Genomic DNA, 19929 nt, shown 5'->3' on the forward strand with positions numbered 1-19929 from the left:
CTTTCCTTGCTTTAACTAGAGTAGGAATAACTGAAGCTGACAATCCCTTGTCCTTCAGCACCTGGGTCTCAATAACCAGGCCGTTAAAGCCAGCGAACGTAAAGCAGGATGGAAGATCGGTCCCTGCGACAGCAGATCCTCCGTAAGAGGAAGTCGCCAAGGAACGTCTGTGACCAGCCTGACCAGGTCGGCGTACCAGGCCGACTAGGCCAGTCCTGATCTACCAGGATAATTGGAATTCCCTCCACCTCTATCCTGCGAAGAAGCTTCGGCAGTAACTTGAGAGGAGGGAAGTAGCTGATACTGCCCCCACGGGGCGATCAGCACGTCTGCGGTGTCTGCTAGAAGATCGTGGGAACGAACCACAAACCTCCGCACTTTCCTGTTGAGCTGAGATGCCAACAGCTCCCATTCGGAGTGCCCCAACGGGGGCACAGTTGGTGGAATATCCCTGGATGAAGAGATCATACCCCTTGATCCAGAATCTGACGGCTGAGATAATCTGCCTGCCAATTCACCCCCGGAATGAATACCGCAGAGAGAGCTGGAACATTTGTTCCGCCCAACGAAGAATGCTGGCCACTTCTATGGCCGCCAGGACACTCCTGGTGCCCCTTTGATGATTGACATAAGCCACTGCTGTGGCATTGTCCGACTGGATCTGAACCGGGCTGCCCTGGAGCTGCTCGGTCCAGTGAATCAGACAAAGTCTGATCGCTCTCAGTTTCAATACATTTATCGGTAACCTGGACTCTTCCAGGGACCAAAGCCCCTGAGCCGAGAATTTCTCCTCACCCGGATAGACTGGCATCCGTGGTGATAAGCGTCCAAATATTGGTAGGAATGACTTCCCCTGGCTGAGCATCGGAGACCGAAACCACCAGACCAGGGACTTCCCTGGTCCGCTCGCTCAGCCGGATCCGATTGTCCAGGGAATCTGGATTTCGGTTACACTTGAGAAGAATCTCTCCTTGAAGGATTCGGGTATGGGACTGGGCAACTGGTACTGCTTCAAAGAAAGCCACCATCAAACCCAGGACCCTCATGCAAGCCTGGATGTGTCTAAAATTAGACCCAAATATTCCAGCCTTCTGGTAGGAACCAAAGATAACTTCTGCAGGTTCACCAGCCACCCGAACTCTTGCAAAGAGGTCATGGTGATCTCTAAGTTTAGTAATAGAGTCTGCGGAGACTCCACACGGAGCAGAAGATCGTCTAGGTGACCTAGAATCGATATGTCTCGTTGTCGTAACAACGTCAAGACTGGGGCCCACACCTTTGTGAAGACCCGGAGAGTCGAGGCGAGACCAAGGAGTAACGCCAGAAACTGAAAATGGTACTCTTTCTACGGAAAAACGCAGGAAACGCTGATGTCCTGCATAAATAAGAAAGTGAAGATAGGCATCCTAGATGTCTATGGACGCCAGAAAATCCCCCTGATGCAGGGAGGCCGCTACTGTGCGAATGGACTCCATCTTGAATTTTTGTACCCTGACAAAAAAGATTAAGTGCTCTTAAGTCCAGAATTGGACGCACTTTGCCCTCTTTTCTGGGTATTGTGAAAAGGTTCGAATAGAACCCTTGAAATGCTCTGTCCAAGGAACGTGGACCACCACTCCTTGTTGCATTAAATCCGTGACTGCCCCCCGTAAGCTCTTAAGCGACCCGGGGATAGTCGAATATTGCGGAAACCGGCGAAGACGTCCCCCTGCCCCAGCTATGGGCGGGGGCGCACCTTCAGGCTTTAGTCTTAATTTAGTCTTATCTTCAGGTCTGGAAGAGCCGGGCTTTTGCTTGCCCGACCAGCGCCCCTTATAAAAACCTCCCGAAGGAGTTTTGGCGGACTTTGCTTTTTTCGCCCGTGGGCTGAAAAAACTTTTTATGAGCGGAGAAAGAAGGCCTCCGTCTCTAACGGGATCTTTTACCCTTAGTACTTGGTGGCAAGAAAGTGCTCTTTCCTCTAGTGAGATCCTTAATAATCTCATCTAAATTGGCCCCAAGATAGGCGCACACCCTGAAAAGGGAGATTTAACCAAAGCTGCCTTGGAGCCTTGGTCTGCCGACCAATATTTTAGTCACAGTGTACGCCTGAGGACCACTGCTGAAAACTGATGCTCGCCCCAATAGTGGAGTGGCATCTAGTGCAATGTCGCAGACAAACTGTAACTCTTGTATCATCTGTTCCAGCCAGATCTGATACCGCCTGGGGGATATCTCTCCCCCGGAGCTCTGGTCTGCACGCGCTCGTAGGCTGAACCGGGGTGACCACTGGATCTCAACATCCAGCCCGTCGCCCGGTCCCGCATACTTACTTGAATGTGTCGCGGCCGACCAAGCGCGATGCAATGGTCTGCGCGCGCTCGTAGGCCGGCTGGGGTGACCACTGGATCTCAACATCCAGCCCGTCGCCCAGATCCGGCGTGATTTGCTTGAAGATCTCACAGGAAAACTGGAGACAAAAAAACTACCTAAAAGAAAAAATTTTTCTAAAAAATCTTGCCAGGACCAGAGATCCCAGCAAGGAACTTAGGTCCTTACTTCTGACTAGACAGAAAAAAACTGATTCTCTGTAGCAGACAGGAAGAGGATATACCCTCTGGGACTGCCCCTAGGGTGGAGCCAGAACGTTTTTTCTTTCTGCCTAGTTCTACTCCTGCGGAGGCAGCATAACCCAATTGATGTGAATCAAAGAGGACTACGTCTGTCAATGAGCGACAGAGAAATTTGTATTCTGCTACATATTTTTGGTAAAAAAAAAAAAAAAAATCACAATAAGCGTACTTTGATTGGTTTGTGCGTCTACAAACTAGGGGAAAGATTTATGTAATTTTATTTATTTAATATTACTGTTAATGGCAGCGATCTGCGATTTTTAGCGGGACTGCGACATTGCGGTGGACAGATCGGACCCCTAACTGAAATTTTTTTACACTTTTGGGGGGACCAGTGACATAATCAGTGCTAAAAATATGGCGGTTGGCAAGTGGTTAATTACATTTTTTTTTACACTGTTGCTTTCATTTTTTTTTTTAATCACTTTTATTGCTGTCAAAAGGAATGTAAAAATCCTTGTGACAGCAATAGGAACGTGACAGGTAATATTTATGGAGAGATCTGGGTTCTATAAAACCCCAAATTCCTCTTCTGCACAAGATCTGTGTTTTTGAATGCTTTAGATTTTTAAAAACTGGCACGAATGGTCTCCAGGTAAACCGAAAGCCAGCTGGTCATTCGGGGTCTCTCGGTGGGATGGGAGAGCTCGAGAGAGCCATGGAAGGGGCGTCCCCTCCCGCTGCTTGATAATAGCAACCAAGTGGCTAATAAGCTAGTATTACAAGAGAGCCGACTGCCGACTCTAAAAAAAATGATACTGGGGCTGTCCCCCTTGTTTGTCTCACGGAAGATACGCCCTTGCATATAGTTAATGATGTTTGAAGTCCTATTAATCTGAATATTAAACATTTGTAACTATACGCAGCCATACTAATCAACTAGACCCCTGGTGCTCAACCTGCAGCCCAGGGGGTGCATGTGGCTCTTTGGTACTAAATGTGTTGCTCTCAGTTCCCAGCAGCCAGCAGCGAGAGCATGGACTTGCAAAGGGGCTGTAAATTCAGTGATCTCTACAGCATTTTTCCAACCTTCAATTATACGTGTAGCATTTTACCAGTCTTTGCACAGTTGAGGCCCCCTATATCTAGTAGGTTGACTACCACTGAATTGGTTCATGCGGGAGAATTTAGAGGTGGTTAAATTACCTCATCTTCATTATGTTTGGTAAGTGAATAGATAAACTCATAAATAAATAAAAATAAACGAATTTACAGAGTAAATCCAAAATAACCAATTGGCTGATATGACTGGTGGGAATGTCACATGACTTCATGCATTTTAAGCATGTCTATTACAGAGCGAGGCTGGGCACTGGTGTGTATATCATCTGTAAAGTGGGTATTTTCAAGCCACCTGGCTGAGAGCATTTGGTGTCTGTAGGCTCCCTGTAACTGATCTTTTACAGAGAGGAGCAGCGATTTGCATTGTCATGTCAGAGTTGCCCTTCTGATGACTAGTAATATGATGCTGATTGAATTTTCGAGCAGCAGCAGAAAAGGTGGAAGAAGCACAGATCAACAGAATGGATGTAGCAGAAGCAAGGAGATCCTTGAACTGCCAGTCCTCAGGTACAGCTTCCTCTCCAGCAAGAACAGTAGTGACATCACCAAATTTCACTTCTGATCTGGTGAGATTAGCAGTCAGAGGCAGCAGTGCCTTAGATCAGGGGTCTCCATACTTTACAAACAAAGGGCCAGTATACTGTCCTTTAAACTTTTGAGGGGCCAGATTGTGGCCTGTGAGTAGAAAATGTCCCAATGCCTTAGGTGTGGTGTTCATTTGCATAGTGCCTGTAGTCAATAGGAGGAGAAATAGCGCCCTGTCAATGGTATTACTGGGAGGAATAGTGCCCTATTGTTAGTGTCAGTGGGAGGAATAGTGCCTCCATTATTGGTATCAGTTGGAGGAATAGTGCCCCATCATTGGGGTCACTGGGAGGAATAGTGCCCCATTATTGGTGTCAGTGAGAAGAAATAGTGCCCCATCATTGGTGTCAATGGATGGAATAGTGCCTCATCATTATTATTAGTGGGAGAAATGGTGCCCCATCGTTATCAGTTGGGGAAATTATACCCCATTGTTGGTGTCAGTGTTAGGAATGATCAAATAAATCAAATCAGTGGAAGGAATAGTGCCCCAAGGGCCAGATAAAGGCTAGCAAAGGGCAGCACCTGGCCCTCAGGAGACAGTTTGGAGACCACTGCCTTAGATGATCTCACACTGCAGAAATACAGCAGTGAGCCTCAAGGCATAGACAGCGCCTGATTTTTTCAGAAAAAATTCTTGATAAATGTATTTATTTTTTTTCCAATTTGCTGCTTCAATCAACGATTCCAGATGTCCTCTATAACATAGCACATCTTCACTTTATGAGTTCAAGTCTACTTTAAATATGTGGCTTTGTTATTACCTACGTATGTATAATTTTAAGTAGCCTATGAGTTGTCACCTTTTAGATTTGTAGCACCGAATTTTGGGCATCCTGTCATAGCTGATTATTTTATAAGCAGAGTCATAATACATAATTAAAATATGATTTCTGAAATAAATTAAAATAAAGCACAAGCTATTTTTTTCTTTTTAAAGTTGTAATGTTACATTTCTAGGCCTAAATAATTTTCAGTAGTTAGGAAAAATGATCTAACATTAGGAATTCATTAAGGCATTCTAACAATAACAGTTTAGAGGCGATGGCATTAAAAAAAGTATTTTTAATCCGTGCGATGTGTACCAAGGCTGAGGGTCCATTTTTAGTTAATAAGATCACCAGAGCAGTAAGGAAACTTACAATTTTAGTAAATCATAGGCTATATGTGAAATATAGTCTGAAGATATGCATGTTGTTTTAGCTAATTGGACAAGGTATAGATTGTGATGTCACTGCCCTGCCTCTTTACCTCACCCAATCAATCAGAGTGCTTTCACTGCTTTGCATTCATTGAGAAAATGTAAAGTGTTCCCCCTGAATGGCGCCTGTGCCGAGTGAGAAATCTCCTATGTTAAGTAAGCAGCAAGACAAATGCTCGGAATGGTACCCAGAAGCTAGTAGAGATCACTATGGTAGTGGTGCCTACTACAGTGATTCCCAGCTTCTAGAGCAGCATTTTAAACAAAGGTTCTGTGGAGCCCTAGAGTTTCTGCAGAGGTGGCTAGGGTTTCCTTGGGTTGGGGCTCCATATGATGGTGCCTGCATAGTTCCAGGTGCAATGCTACTTGTCAGAGATTGCAAGAGTGGCATTCTGACCACCACTGCATTTTTCCCACTGACGCCACCAATGTAAGGGCCTTTTTCTCAATGACCCCTCCAATAGACAAATCTTAGCAGGGGTTTCCTTAGACCTGAAAATTAGCTCAAGTATTCCTCTGGGGAAAAAAGGTTGAGAAAGGTTGTTCCAGAGTGATCAAACGTTTATGGCAAAGACATACTTACACTGGTCAAAGTCCAATGTACAAATTGCCATACCTGGAATTCTTCTTTAATGTAAAATGTCTGATGACGAAACGAGTTGTATTTGACATCAAAGAAATCTAGTACCCAATGTAAAAATATTTTACAAAAAAGCAAGAATTTACGTACGCTATTTATAAATGGCACCAGAAGCTCTTGTATATATAGGACAACTTATACTCCAAAATCACTGGTCCGTTACTTATCACTTGCAAACAGTCTGAGCCTTGCCTCTTCTTGCAGTTAATCGCGCAGCAGGATCAGTTTGTGTTTTATTTCACGCAAGCTTTTAATGACGGCACTCCATGGAATCCCCCCCCCCCAATCCCCATACCTCCTGCCCTCCGGGAGGAACTGTAAGTACATCACGAGACTAATAAGCAGAGCAGGTTTATTAGCAAAGAGAGAGCAGAGCTCGGCTAGAACACCAATATCATAAATTTGTGTAATAAATGACTTACAGAGAGAAAAGAGACATTTCAGACCCTAGGGACCGCCATCAAGGGATGTACACTGTCTGTATAATTCAATGAAAAAATAAGACAAGCAGAACCGATAGCGTCTCCAGTAACAATAAACATGAAAGCGGAGTTGTCTTTAATGTCAACAGGTCCCTAAAGTCTCATGAAAGCCAAGTCTTGATAAAGATGTCTCTCTTCTAGAGGATAGTATTTATGGTGGGAGCTGAGCAACAGGTAATCTATGCGCTACACTAAATCATGGTCCTTATTGCCGCGCTTTATTATCGGCACTGGAGACCGGGGGAATAAATCCGCTCTGCTGTATGATGCAGAAACGGTTAAGGAGATACTAATACTGCAGTGATAAATGACGTAAATGTTTACTAAATTAAATCATATTTATTCTAGGGAAAAGGCTGTCTGCTTGCCCCTAAGGAATTGTGGGGGAGGAGGGGCACTGGTGTAATGCTAGTGTAGTCAGGCAGTAAGAAGTTGTACTCTGGTTTTTCTCTCATCTTCTAATACATCATTTCTCAACCGGGGTTCCGCGGCCTGGTGTGCCATGAGGTATTCTTTGCACAGCGTCACGCATTTCCATGGTGCAGGTTGACCAACCACCGGCACCATAAAAATGCATGGTGACAATCCAAGTCGGGTGGCCTTCAGGGTAACCCCAGCATTCAGGAGTGGATGGGAGTTCACCTCCATTTAGACCTACATTGTTAAAGCACTTCTAGTAAAGTTCTTTAAGACCCCGTTCAGACAGGGGCGACGCGACTTGCTGGGGTGTCCCGTGAAGTCGCACGACCTCGGCACAACATGCACGGACTTCATATCATTGAAGTCAATGCAGGTCGCCCCAAAGTAGTACAGGACCCTTTTTCTAAGTCTGAGCGACTTGTGTCGCTCCTATTAGAACGGTCCTGTGCTAATCAATGGCTGGCGACCCACCGCGACTTGTCAGGCGACCAAGTCGCCTGACAAGTCGCGCTAGTGTGAATGGGGTCTAAAGGGTAACTCCACTTTTGTGGGGAAAAAAATAGCAAGTAAAGAAAAACAATATAGTGTATACAATTGCGACACAAATCATATTGTAATTGAAAGTTAATTAAAAATTACCTTTCCTTTTCAATCAGCAGCTGTTGTAATTTTCTGCAAATGCAATGCAATATGGCTACCTGGAGCTGTTCTGTACACAGAATGTATACTGACCCCCCCCTGAAACATAATTTCCTGCTTGTGTGATTGTCTCACCATTTTACCCAAAAGTCTGCCTAAGATATTAGTCAGATTTCTGGCATCCCCTGCAACAAAAATGTCATTTTTGGTGAGATACTCCCAATAGGAACACGTCTAAAGGGATGCAGGCCCAGCAGCTTTCCTCATTAGTGGCCTGCAGCTTCCACAGCTGACAGATAATTATGAAACCACTTCCATTAGACCCACTCAGCATAGGAGAACAGAGGAACAAACATGGATTTCTTCAGAATAATAGAAGGTAGGAATCTGCAACAAAGTTTGTTAAAATCCGGGGAATGTTTTTTTATCAACAAAAGTGGAGTTACGCTTTAAATTGCTGAAGTAGGAACCAAGGCTAAGGTAGGTTATTTACAGTGGGCATATAAATGAGATCTAAAATTATGATTTTTACCTGGAATTCGAGGTTAATGTATTAGGATTAGGAACCCCATACTTCCTAACTTTAGAGCTTGAGAAAGAGGAGCACCTTGAGTAGTGGACAACATGTGGATCAAAACGCTCCATGGTATTGCGCTCATCCCCAAAGGGGCCGCTAAGAATGTACCCAGGTATCCTATAATAGTACAGAGGCTGCCAGTCACACGCACAGTCTTTTTACTATTTATTGCTGAAAAGCTTTAACAGGAGAGAGTTTAGGGATCAGGATACTCCAAGCAACAGGAACAATACCTGGACAGCTTCACACTAAGCTTCTCTAAACTGCAGTCACACATGAAAGTCAAAAATCAGGTCCAAGTCACATTGTCTATTGTACACCACTCCGCTTCCTCTGGAAAGGTAAAAAATCCTTCTCCAGACCAGGACTTCCTGTACCAAAATTATTTACCAATCTTCCCCAGGCCCTCAGCTCAGCTCCTGTTGAGGCCTAGGCTGTAGCCAAAATCCTAATTTTCTCCAGGCCTTCAGCCAAACTCCTGCTGACCCCCAGACTGCAGTTCTTGACTCGGTAATGTCTCCTCTATAGGCACCAGCCCCAAGAGAACTGTAACTGATCTTGAAGGGGAAAGAATGCTCTAGAAAGGCCTCCTAAACATTTATCCCCTCCCCAGCCACCTTGTGGACACTTCCTTCCAGGGATTGGCCTGGAGCATGATAAATATTCATGCTAGCCATTTGACACTCTCTGCCCTTCTTCCAGAAGCAGGTGTTAAAAAATAAACACTGAGCTAGGAAACCCTGACCAGACAAAAACAATCAAGTGCTGCACCACTAATTACAGTGAAGCTAAAAACTAAATTTAGCCTAGCAGCCTAACTAGAGGAGGGAGTTACAATGGCAAAATATGAACATGGCTACATTGTGAATGAATGAATAGTGGTCACAGCTTGAAGAGGCATAATAAACAAATATACAACGCAATCCCCTGTAGGACCCTGTTGATTTGCCCTAGGTTCTCTTCCCACAACTTACTGACCAGGCAAGGAATGTCTTTTTGTGCTTAAAACGCTCATTGAACTTGGTTGGGGTGCAGGGTGGGCATTGGGATACTCCAAATTTAGTGCACAAAGAAACCAGAGGACTACTCTCTTTGGGATAACTCCCCTCTTGGAAGATAATAGGGGAAAAAGTAACCTTGGGATTCCAAGCGAAGGAAAAGTCCCAAATCAGCAGCACTGGAGCAGATGCTTAGAGCAGGGAACAGTCATTAGGATCCTACACTCAGGCCTATACTCACAATGTTCCGGTATACTTGGATGCCTCCATTCAGTATCTTTCAGACACTCCTACTGTGAATCTCCAGCCCAAATTCTCAGTGAATCCCCTTGATTTGGCCCCAGCTATTTCCAGAAAAGAGGCCCCCAGCTCCCACTGAGCTGGGACCTTGGTGACCTCCTGCAGTCTTCAGTTACATTGTTACACTTGTCTCCTCCTGGACAAGAACCCTGCTCCTCCAGGCCCCAGACTATTTATGCAGCGAAGTTCGGCTTAGACCACATACAGTATCTCACAAAAATAAGTACACTCCTTACATTTTTGTAAATATGTTATTATATCTTTTCATGTGACAACACTGAAGAAATGACACTTTGCTACAATGTAAAGTAGTGAGTGTACAGCTTGTATAACAGTGTTAATTTTTCTACCCCTCAAAATAACAACACACAGCCATTAATGTCTAAACCACTGGCAATAAAAGTGAGTACACCCCTAAGTGAAAATGTCCAAACTGGGCACAAAAGGTCAATATTTTGTGTGGCCACCATTATTTTCCAGCACTGCCTTAACCCTCTTGGGCATGGAGTATACCAGAGCTTCACAGGTTCGCCTTTCGAGTCCTCTTCCACTCCTCCATGATGACATCACAGAGCTGGTGGATGTTAAAGAACTTGCGCTCCTCCACGATCCATTTTAGGATGCCCCACAGATGCTAAATAGGGTTTAGGTCTGGAGACATGCTTGGCCAGTCTATCACCTTTACCCTCAGCTTCTTAAGTAAGGCAGTGGTTGTGTTGGAGGTGTGTTTGTCGTCATTATCATGTTGAAATACTGCCCTGCAGCCCAGTCTCTGAAGGGAAAAGATCGTGCTCTGCTTCAATATGTAACAGTACAGGTTGGCATTTATGGTTCCCTTAATAAACTGTATCTCCCCAGTGCCGGCAGCACTCATGCAGCCCCAGACCATGACACTCCCAGTACCATGCTTGATTGTAAGCAAGACACACTTGTCTGGAGCTCCCCAGTGACGGTAGCACTCATGCAGCCCCAGACCAGGACACTCCCACCACCATGCTTGACTGTAGGCAAGATACGCATTTCTGTAGCTCCCCCAGTGCCTGCAGCACTCATGCAGCTGCAGACCATGACACTCCCACTACCATGCTTGACTGTAGGTTAGACACACTTGTCTGTACTCCTCCCCTTGTTGCCGCCACACACACTTGACACCATCTGAACCAAATAAGTTTATCTTGGTCTCATCAGTCTACAGGACATGGTTCCAGTAATCCATGTCCTTAGTCTGCTTGTCTTCAGAAAACTGTTTGCGGACTTTCTTGTGCATCATCTTTAGAAGAGGCTGGGACGACAGCCATGCAGACCAATTTGATGCAGTGTGTGGCAAATGGTCTAAGCACTGACAGGCTGACCCCCCACCCCTTCAACCTCTGCAGCAATGCTGGCAGCACTTATATGTCTATTTCCCAAAGACAACCTCTGGATATGACGAGGAGTACGCGCACCCAACTTCTTTAGCCGACCATGGAGAGGCCTGTTCTGAATGGAACCTGTCCTGTTAAACAGCTGTATGGTCTTGGCCACCATACTGCAGCTCAATTTCAGGGTCTTGGCAATCTTCTTATAGCCTAGGCCATCTTTTGTACAGCAACAATTATTTTTTCAGATCCTCAGAGAGTACTGAGTAGTGGGCAACATGTGGATCAAAACGCTCTATGGCCATGAGGTGCCATGTTGAACTTCCAGTGACCAGTATGAGAGTGTAAGAGTGATAACACCAAATTTAACACACCTGCTCCCCATTCACACCTGAGACCTTGTAACACTAACGAGTCATGACACCGGGGAGGGAAAATGGCTAATTGGGCCCACTTTGGACATTTTCACTTTTCACTCACTTTTGTTGCCAGCAGTTTAGACTTTAATGGCTGTGTGTTGAATTATTTTGAGGAGATAGCAAATTTACACTGTTATACAAGCTTTACACTCACTACTTTACATTGTAGCAAAGTACCATTTCTTCAGCGTTGTCACATGAAAAGATCTAATAAAATATTTACAAAAATGTGAGGGGGGTACTCACTTTTGTGAGGTACTTTAATTTTTCAGGCCACTACATACCTCTTCCAACCCACTACATACAGAGGAGCCAAAGAACTACATTTACCTGAACCTCTCTAGCAACCTATTCTAGGAGGGTGGTATACAGACATAGTTAAAAACAGTGGAAGGAATAAAAGCCCCAGCTCCAATGGTTGGTGGAAGGCCCTGTAAGTTTAAAAGCCTCCGGACAGTTTGGTCGAACATTCATTTCCATGGCAGACAGCTTGGACATGTAGAATCGAAGGCTAATTGCATCTTATGGAATCAGAGGACAGTTGGGGCATGTTATTCACTGTATTCTATTGGTCATGATCTGTGTTGGTTATCAGATTGTACATGGCTGCAGTATTTTTGTAGCTTACGTATAAGCTTGTAGCCTTCTAAGGCCAGAACAATAAGCAAACTCTCCTATTAGTGCTTCTTAGTTGCATCTTATCTTTATTAGTAATGTATAGTAGTTAAATATTAAAAATGTCAGACAGTCCTGGTGCGCTTTTATCTATTTTTCTTCTATCCGCAACATGAGTTTGTCAGCAAGGCTGACCACCCTCTGGCCTAGAGCCTACGCAAACACTTACAGCCCTAAATACTCCAGTGAATAAAGAGATGGTAACTAACCCTTTATATCAAAGAAACAAAAGCCTAACTGACTCATAATGGCAATTACTTGAATTTAAAAAAAAAAAATATATATATATATATTACTCTTTACTAATTTGAATAACTTTGTATTTGCTGCTCTATAAGGAAAGTACACGGCTCATTTGGCCAATGTCACCCAAGATCCCTTGTTTTTATTTTTTACAAACCAATGCCAGCTTGGGATCTGTCATTTAGCGGAAGTATTTATTTATTGTGTCAACTTAAAGGGTTAACTTGTACTGCTTTAAGACATCCCCCAGGAATGTTATATAAAGGATTTGTGTATTTTCAGTGTCGCTCTTTAACCACTTGACCTCCGCAAGATCCCCCCCACCCCCCCTTCTTGACCAGGCCATTTTTTGCAATATGGCACTGCGTTATTTTAACTGACAGTTGCACGGTCCTGCAGTGCAGTACCAAAAAAAATGTGTAATTTTGTTTCCCACAAATACAGCTTTCATTTCATTTGGTGGTATTTGATCACCACTGTGTTTTGTATTTTTTGCGCTATAGACAAAAACAGACCAACGATTTTGCAAAAACAAAAAAACATTTTTTACATTCTGCTATAAAACATATCCAATAAAACATTTTTAAAAATCGAATTTCTTCCTAAGTTCGGGCCAATATGCATTCTGCTACATATTTTTGGTAAAACAAATCTCCATAAGCGTATATTGATGGTTTTGTGCAAAAGTTATAGCGCCTACAAACTATGGTATTGTACACTGTAATTTTTATTTTTTTCATACTAGTAATGGTGGCAATCAGCGACTTATAGCAGGACTGCGATATTGTGACGGACATTCGGACACCAACTGATACTTTTGACACTTTGTGGGAACAAGTTGGACTTATACTGTGATCAGTGCTACAAATATGCACTGTCACTCTACTAATGACACTGGTTGGGAAGGTGTTAAACATTTAGGGTGATCAAAGGGTTAATTGTGTGCCTTGCCAGTGTTTTTGTGTAAACTGCATGCTGCGTCTACTAAAGGGAAGTGATGGATTTTATTCCCTGCTTTGCAGGGACACAAAATCCTTTACTTTCCCCCTGCCAGAATGGAGCTCTACCTTGTTTACATAAGCAGAGCTCCATTTTGTGTCTCTGCCCGACGATCAGCAGGTGACAGCGGACAATCAGTGCTCGGCACCCGCAGATCGGCTTCTGCTGTGAGTAATCACAGCAGAAGTGGCCTGCCAGTGACACGTGTGTGTGCCCTCTAGGCGGAAGTGCAGTACATCTGCTATAGGGTGGTGCTTAAGTGTTTAAGCCACATTAAAAGATCCTCTCCTCAGTGAATGGTATTTAACATTTTCTTTGCATTGGTACCTCATACCAATGCTGCCCAGCTACCTAGGCCTTTTTTTTAATAAAAGCTTGTAAATAAGGCCCCTTTCACATGAACGATCCGATCAGATCCACCTGTCAGTTTTTTAGGCGGATCTGATCAGATCCTCCATGCATCCCTATGGGGCAGCGGATGTCAGTGGAGACATATCCGCTGACACCCGCATCCGATCCAGTCCGTGAAATCCGGATGGATGGAAACCCTATTTTCCATCCATCCAGGGGATCGGATCAGATGGGATCGGATGAGAGCGGACAGGCGGTCCGCTCTCATCCGATTCCCCCATAGAGAGCAGCAGGGCTCTGACAACACCCTCTCCGCACACAGTGCAGAGACGGAGCCGTCATCCGCCTGCTCAGCGGGGATCAGCGGATCGATCCCTCTGAGCAGAGAACGGACCGCAGCAGGCAGGAGCCTAATGCCTCGTACACACGCAACGATTATCGGCCGACTTTTGTCCAGTGTTGTTGTGTTGGTTGAAATGTGCTCTAGACTGTACACAAATTTTCTCGGCCAACAAAAATCAACTTCAGAAGTGATGTGATGGTTTACTTTCCGTGTGTTTTTTCTTCTCTGAGCATGCCCAGTCTTGCTCATCAGATTTTTGTCTGCCGAAATCTGTACTGACTGACGGAAAATCGGCCATTGTGTTGACGGCCAACAAAAATTTTATAGCATGCACACCAGATTTTTTTCGGCCGAAAAGTCGGAGTCGGTTGTCGAAAGCATCATACTAACAAGCCGAATATCGGCCGAACGGACGTTGGCCGAAAATTCACGGCCAACTATCGACGCGTGTGTACGGGGCATAAGACTTTAAAATGCCTAAAAAAACAATGATTGGCCTTCCATGGACTTAATTTGGGTTCAGGCTTTATGTTTGGAGTTTGTGGACTTCCCACTGGGTTTCTCAAACCTCATGTGAACTGATCTTTGCCTGGTTTGCTTATCGCTAGTGTAAATATAAAGTGTGGAGTTTGTGGTGTGTTGTGCCCTTACTGTGTACATATAAAGTATGGAATTTAGGGTTTTTTGTGCCCATATTATGTATATTGTAACAGTGCGAGGCCCTTCAAATGTGAAGATGTAGGGGCAAATGACACAGGATTTGGATTAAGGCTTGAGGCAAGGTTCAAGACTATAATTTCTGAAGAAATGTGTGTTTGTCTTTCTTTGGATTCTGTAAACCTAAATTGGGGCCTGGAGGTTGAAGGTTCTGAAGTATCTTTGTATGGGATGGAACCTTCAAACCTGTGTCTGGATTTTACTGAATGCCTGAAGTCTGAGTGGGTACACAGGTGTGTAGGGCCATTTTATACTCAAGTCTGAGGATAGCTGAGGGCTCCCAGTTTGGGGACAGCACCATATTGGAAACAAGAGGTTTCACCCAGGGATCAGAGGTGCCCCAGGCCAGGAGTGAAGAGACGGGAGGTCTTAACCAGGGGTCATAGATGCCAGTACCCAGGAGGTCTTGCCCCAGGAGTCAGGTCGGCTTCTATCGGGGTGTCAGGAGAAGCCCTATCTAGAAGCCAGGAGTGGACCATGCACCAGGGTGCTGCGACTACATGCTGAGGGGCTAGTAAGAAGATCAGCAGTGCTGCTGACAAGGGAGCCAGGTGGCTTAGTATTTAGAGTTGACTATTCATATTAATGTGGAAGAACCCTTGCGTGGGCAACTGATGTCTATGTGAACTTTCCGTTTTGTTAAATAAAAGTGGGCTGCTACGTCCTAAATTACAGTTTGGACTGAGGCTACTTATTGGAAAATCACCTACTACATAAGCATGGTCATCCCAGCACCACAATATATAAGGTGTGGAGTTTGGGAAACATTGTGCCCTTATTGTGTACCTACAAAGTGTAGCATTTGGGGATCATTATCATTTATTGCGTATACATAAAGTAGGAAGTTTGGAGAGCACCATGGCCCTTTTGTGCATTTATGAAATATAGACCCTCATAAATGTATTTTGAACATAAATTGAAATCTGGGAGGGCCATTTCTTTCTAAATATAGGCTTAGACCATATGTTGGGTTCTGGAAAATTTTCTAGCTGCTTTCTGGGTCTCAGTTTAGCACTACTGGATTAAAACCGTCATCACATTTTTGTTGCTGTCTGCAACCCAACTGGGGAGACTCGTTTATCTGAAAAAAAGAGGCTTTTGGGCAGTTGGAAAAGTTGGGATTTTAAGAGTTCCTATAGCCAAAACCTTTTTGTTATTTTAATTGTGTTTTGCATAGAGAATGTTTAAAAGTCCTATCAGGTTATTTTTCGTTCTCTGTGTCCTGCTGGGGAGATTTCCCTTGGAGTCGCAAAAGGAGAGAAGCTAAAATCTCCCCAAAATTAGGGGATTCTTATCATCAGCTGTCACCAGAACATTTGTCCCCATTGGATAATTTTTCATTTACCTCCTGCTCTCATGACAACTAAAATTCTTCGTACCTCGATAACAGTGGAGTAGAAAAAAAAAAAAAAAAAAAGAGGGGTTCATCTCCCCAGTGGGGACAAAATAGCAGATTTTAGGTATAACATTTTTTAAAAGGTTTCCTCTTGTTTCTGAAAACTAAAAAATGGCTGGCCAAATCTAGACTAGAGAGCTAGACACGAAGTACAACAGTAATGGTTTATTTTATCATTGTCTCAACTGGCAGAGTGATAATACTTTCACATCTGCTACTGGCAGGGTTTTTGGGCCGAAGTCCATACCTTCCAACTGTTCTGGTTTAGAAACCGGCCCCCACCCCCATCCCTCATTCTTTCAGATTTTCCCTGCTTTCATTCTTTTGTACAGATGCATATATATTAACGATAGTCTAGGAAGAAGGTCTCTATGGCTGAGGAAAGATTATTATGTCCCGCACGTGAATCATTTAAGGAGGAACTTACCGGATTGCTGATTGCCAGCCATGCTAGGGAGTAATCGCCAGGGGTTTCTCACCCTTTTCAACATGAATGAACCTTTGAAATACCATTCAGGTCTCAGGGAACCCCTGCTAATTATTATTATTATATATACAGCTCATTGTTTAATGTAATCTGTAAGTTGTAGGTCTAAGAATAAAATTAGGAATGTCTTAGCAAATTTGACAAATTATTTTTTAGTAATTATACAAATAATTATTTGAATAATTTTTTTTTTTAAACAAACAGGAGAACAACAAACAACAGGAGAACAATATCAAATCATATGTATTGACATGGTACAATGCCCAATGCATTGCCTGGTGGTTACAGCAAAACAGAAAATTTAATTTATGCAAGAAAAATAATTATGCCCAAGGTATATGTAAGACAAAGGATAAATCAGTCGACAGAATGTATCTGGGGATGGGGACAGATCTAATAGGGGGCGGGGGAGAGAGGATAAGGAAGGGAGGGGGGGAGGAGGGGGCAGAAAAATGGAGAAGGAGGGAGGAGGGGGAGGAAAGAAGAAAGGGGAATAAGGGCCGGGATGCCTCTCCCAATAACCTGGTCAATATGAAGGATACAGTATTATACAGATCCAATATTTAGCTTCAGGTGGAAGTCCATGGGGACCAAACCTTTTTGTATTTCCATGCGCACCCTCTACTCTCCCCATCGATCATTGCTTCCCAGGATAGAGTTGGGGGTTTGTGAGGGCAATTTCATTAGGATCTCCTTTTTTTCATAATACAGAAGATAGGAGATCAGCAACTTAGTCCGGCAAAGAAATGCAGACTGTGAAAATTGTAGTATTCACTAGCATTGGTGGTTGATCGAAAAGTGACCATTTACATTGCTGGTCAGTGATAGAAGGGCTCTAGTACATTTGTGGTCAGTGGGAAGAATGCCCCTTACATTTGTGGCCATTGACAAGGAGGCTCCTTCCATTGGTGGCCAGTGACAAGAATGCTCCTTTTACTGGTGGTCAGTGGGAAGAATGCTCCTTGCATTGGTGGCCATTGACAAGGATGCTCCTTCCACTGATGCCCAGTGACAAGATTGATCCTTATATTGGTGGTCAATGGGAAGAATGTCCCTTACATTGTTGGTCAGTGAAAAGAATGTTCCTTACAATAGTAGTAGGTGGGAAAAATAACCCTTATATTGAAAAGAACATCCCTTACATTAGTGGTCAGTGGGAAAAACACCCCTACATTAGTGGTCAGTATGAAGGATGTCCCTTACATTAGTGGTCAGTGAAAAGAATACTCCTTACATTGGTGGTCAGTGGGAAGAATGCTCATTACATTAGTAGCCAGTGGGAAAAATGCCCTTTATATTGGATGCCTATGAAAATAATATTCCTTACTTTGGTTGCCTCTTGCATTAAGGGTTATTAGGAAGAAAGCCCCTTACATTAGTGGTCAGTGGGAAGAATGTTCCTTACATTGGTGGTCAGTGGGAAGAACGCTCTTTACATTGGTGGTCAGTGGGAGGAATGCTTCTTACATTGGTGGTCAGAATACCCCACTTACAGATAGTGAAAAAGAACATTGGTGTGGGAGAATAAGCAGCTTCTAATTTCTCAAGGAGGCCTTGCAACCTCTGGAGGAACGCTAGGGTTCCACACAACCCTGCCCTTTATATTGGTTGCCTATGAGAAGAATATCCCTTACATTGGTGGTCAGTGGGATAAATGCCTTAATATTATTGTCCATTGAAATTAATATTTCTTACATTGGGGGTCAGTGGGAAGAATGCCCCTTACATTAAGGGTGAGTGTGAGGAATGATTCGTGCATTGGTGGTCAGTAGGAAAAATGCCCCACCTACAGACAGTGAAAAAGAACATTGGTGTGAAAGAATCAGAAACTGCAAATTTCCATGGAACCCTATTAACCTCAGGAGAAACCCTAGGGTCCCACATATACCTGGTTGAGAAAGACTGTTCTACAGGGCCGCTGCTGATTTTAGCTTTGTGTAGGCAGGTGGATAGTTCCCACTTGAAGGGGTTGCAAGAGCTACTAAGAAGATTCACAAACCGTGGCAGTCATTTGTGAATTACAAAATTGGCTGAACATATTGACACATATTTTGACAGACAAAGCAGTTCTCATGCAAGTGTTTCATCTCTATATTTCAAAGTTTGGCTTTAGCTTTCTTCACCACCTGAATAGGAAGCAACTCGTGTCTCTTCTCTGCACGCTCTGTTTAGCTGGCTACCTGTGGGCATTTGGAAAGCAATTTCCAGAAACTCCAATTTCTTTGTCTTTTGATGCTGGGGAAACAGCATGACAAGCATTGCTGCAATTCTTGTTCTGACATTGACATGGGAAGATAGAATGGACAGAAATAAATATGAAGTTTTTGTGGCTTTCTTTAGAAAAGTGCTACACTTGTGGCTTTGTGTATCATCAGCTGGGGGTTATAGAAGCTGGAAATGTTTTGAGTGGGAAACCTGATGCCATAATCATAATTGAATTTGTTAGGTTTTTGGCTTATAACTTTTTGTTTATCAGTAAGAATATTAAAGTGAACTTCTCACATACTGTTAACACATATAAATAACAATATAGTCTTATAGCGGGCACGTATAGGTGGCCAGAAAAAACTCTACCTAAGGAAACATCTTCTATGCTCCCAAGTCGTCGCAAAATCCCAAGTGCCCTGGTTTACAATGGGCAAAATAAATGTAAATCTAATTTTTTGATAAAAGGAGCTCTAGCTGCGATACTCATTAAATCCAGAACTGTTCCCTGCAGTACCTCTTGTCCATCCCAAGATGTCCTCAGTGTTCCAAGTTGAATGACACCCAGCATCACTCAACATGGAAACCTGAGAATAGATAATGATTGTAGTTTATCATGGCCCCACCCCCCTAAGCATGGCACCCTGCATATTAAGGCAGAGAGTGTTCTGATTTAATTGGGTCAATGTTGCTTTCTGCATCATGCCGGACTGTCCACCATTAATATAAAACTGTAGTGGACCCAGTGCATCATGTAACTAGTCAGAAATACAACCTAGCATTATAATGTTATACATTTAGAAAATAAAGGACAGCAGTAATGGCGCCACTTGGCAGGCGATGGGGTGGTAGCCTAAAAGGGCAGAGTCTAAGCACCAGTCAGTTTTCACTAGAGCTCATGTTTCCAATGGTTTGTACCAGGTTGTGACCCTCAGGACTGCCCCACCAAAGGGTGAGCAAGAAGAGAAAGGCTACGGCATAGGTACAAAACAGGTTGAGAACACTAAACTTTAGACAAAAGAGTAGTCAGATCCAGACAGATGTTATGGAGGCAGGCAAGAGAATGGTCAGGTCTAGGCAGTGGCGAAGGGCAAGGAGCAGGCAAGGTCAATCCAGGTCAGCAACAAAACAAGCAATTAGTAGTATAGTGTAGTGCTTTTGCACAAAGCAGTGTAGCTGGCTGGAAGACAAAGCACCATCCACTGCCAGGGTTGATGCTT

General features: G+C 43.8%; 1 protein-coding gene across 7 annotated transcripts in view; it reads left to right on the forward strand.

Annotated features, from left to right (window-relative positions):
• ATP2B3 (ATPase plasma membrane Ca2+ transporting 3) overlaps positions 1-19929 on the forward strand; it is a 307321-nt gene that overhangs the window by 13800 nt on the left and 273592 nt on the right. The gene's annotated exons all lie outside the window — the stretch shown is intronic.

This window comes from Pelophylax lessonae (assembly GCF_965119305.1).
Source record: "Pelophylax lessonae genome assembly, chromosome: 7".
In the NCBI taxonomy this organism is placed as follows: Eukaryota; Metazoa; Chordata; class Amphibia; order Anura; family Ranidae; genus Pelophylax; species Pelophylax lessonae.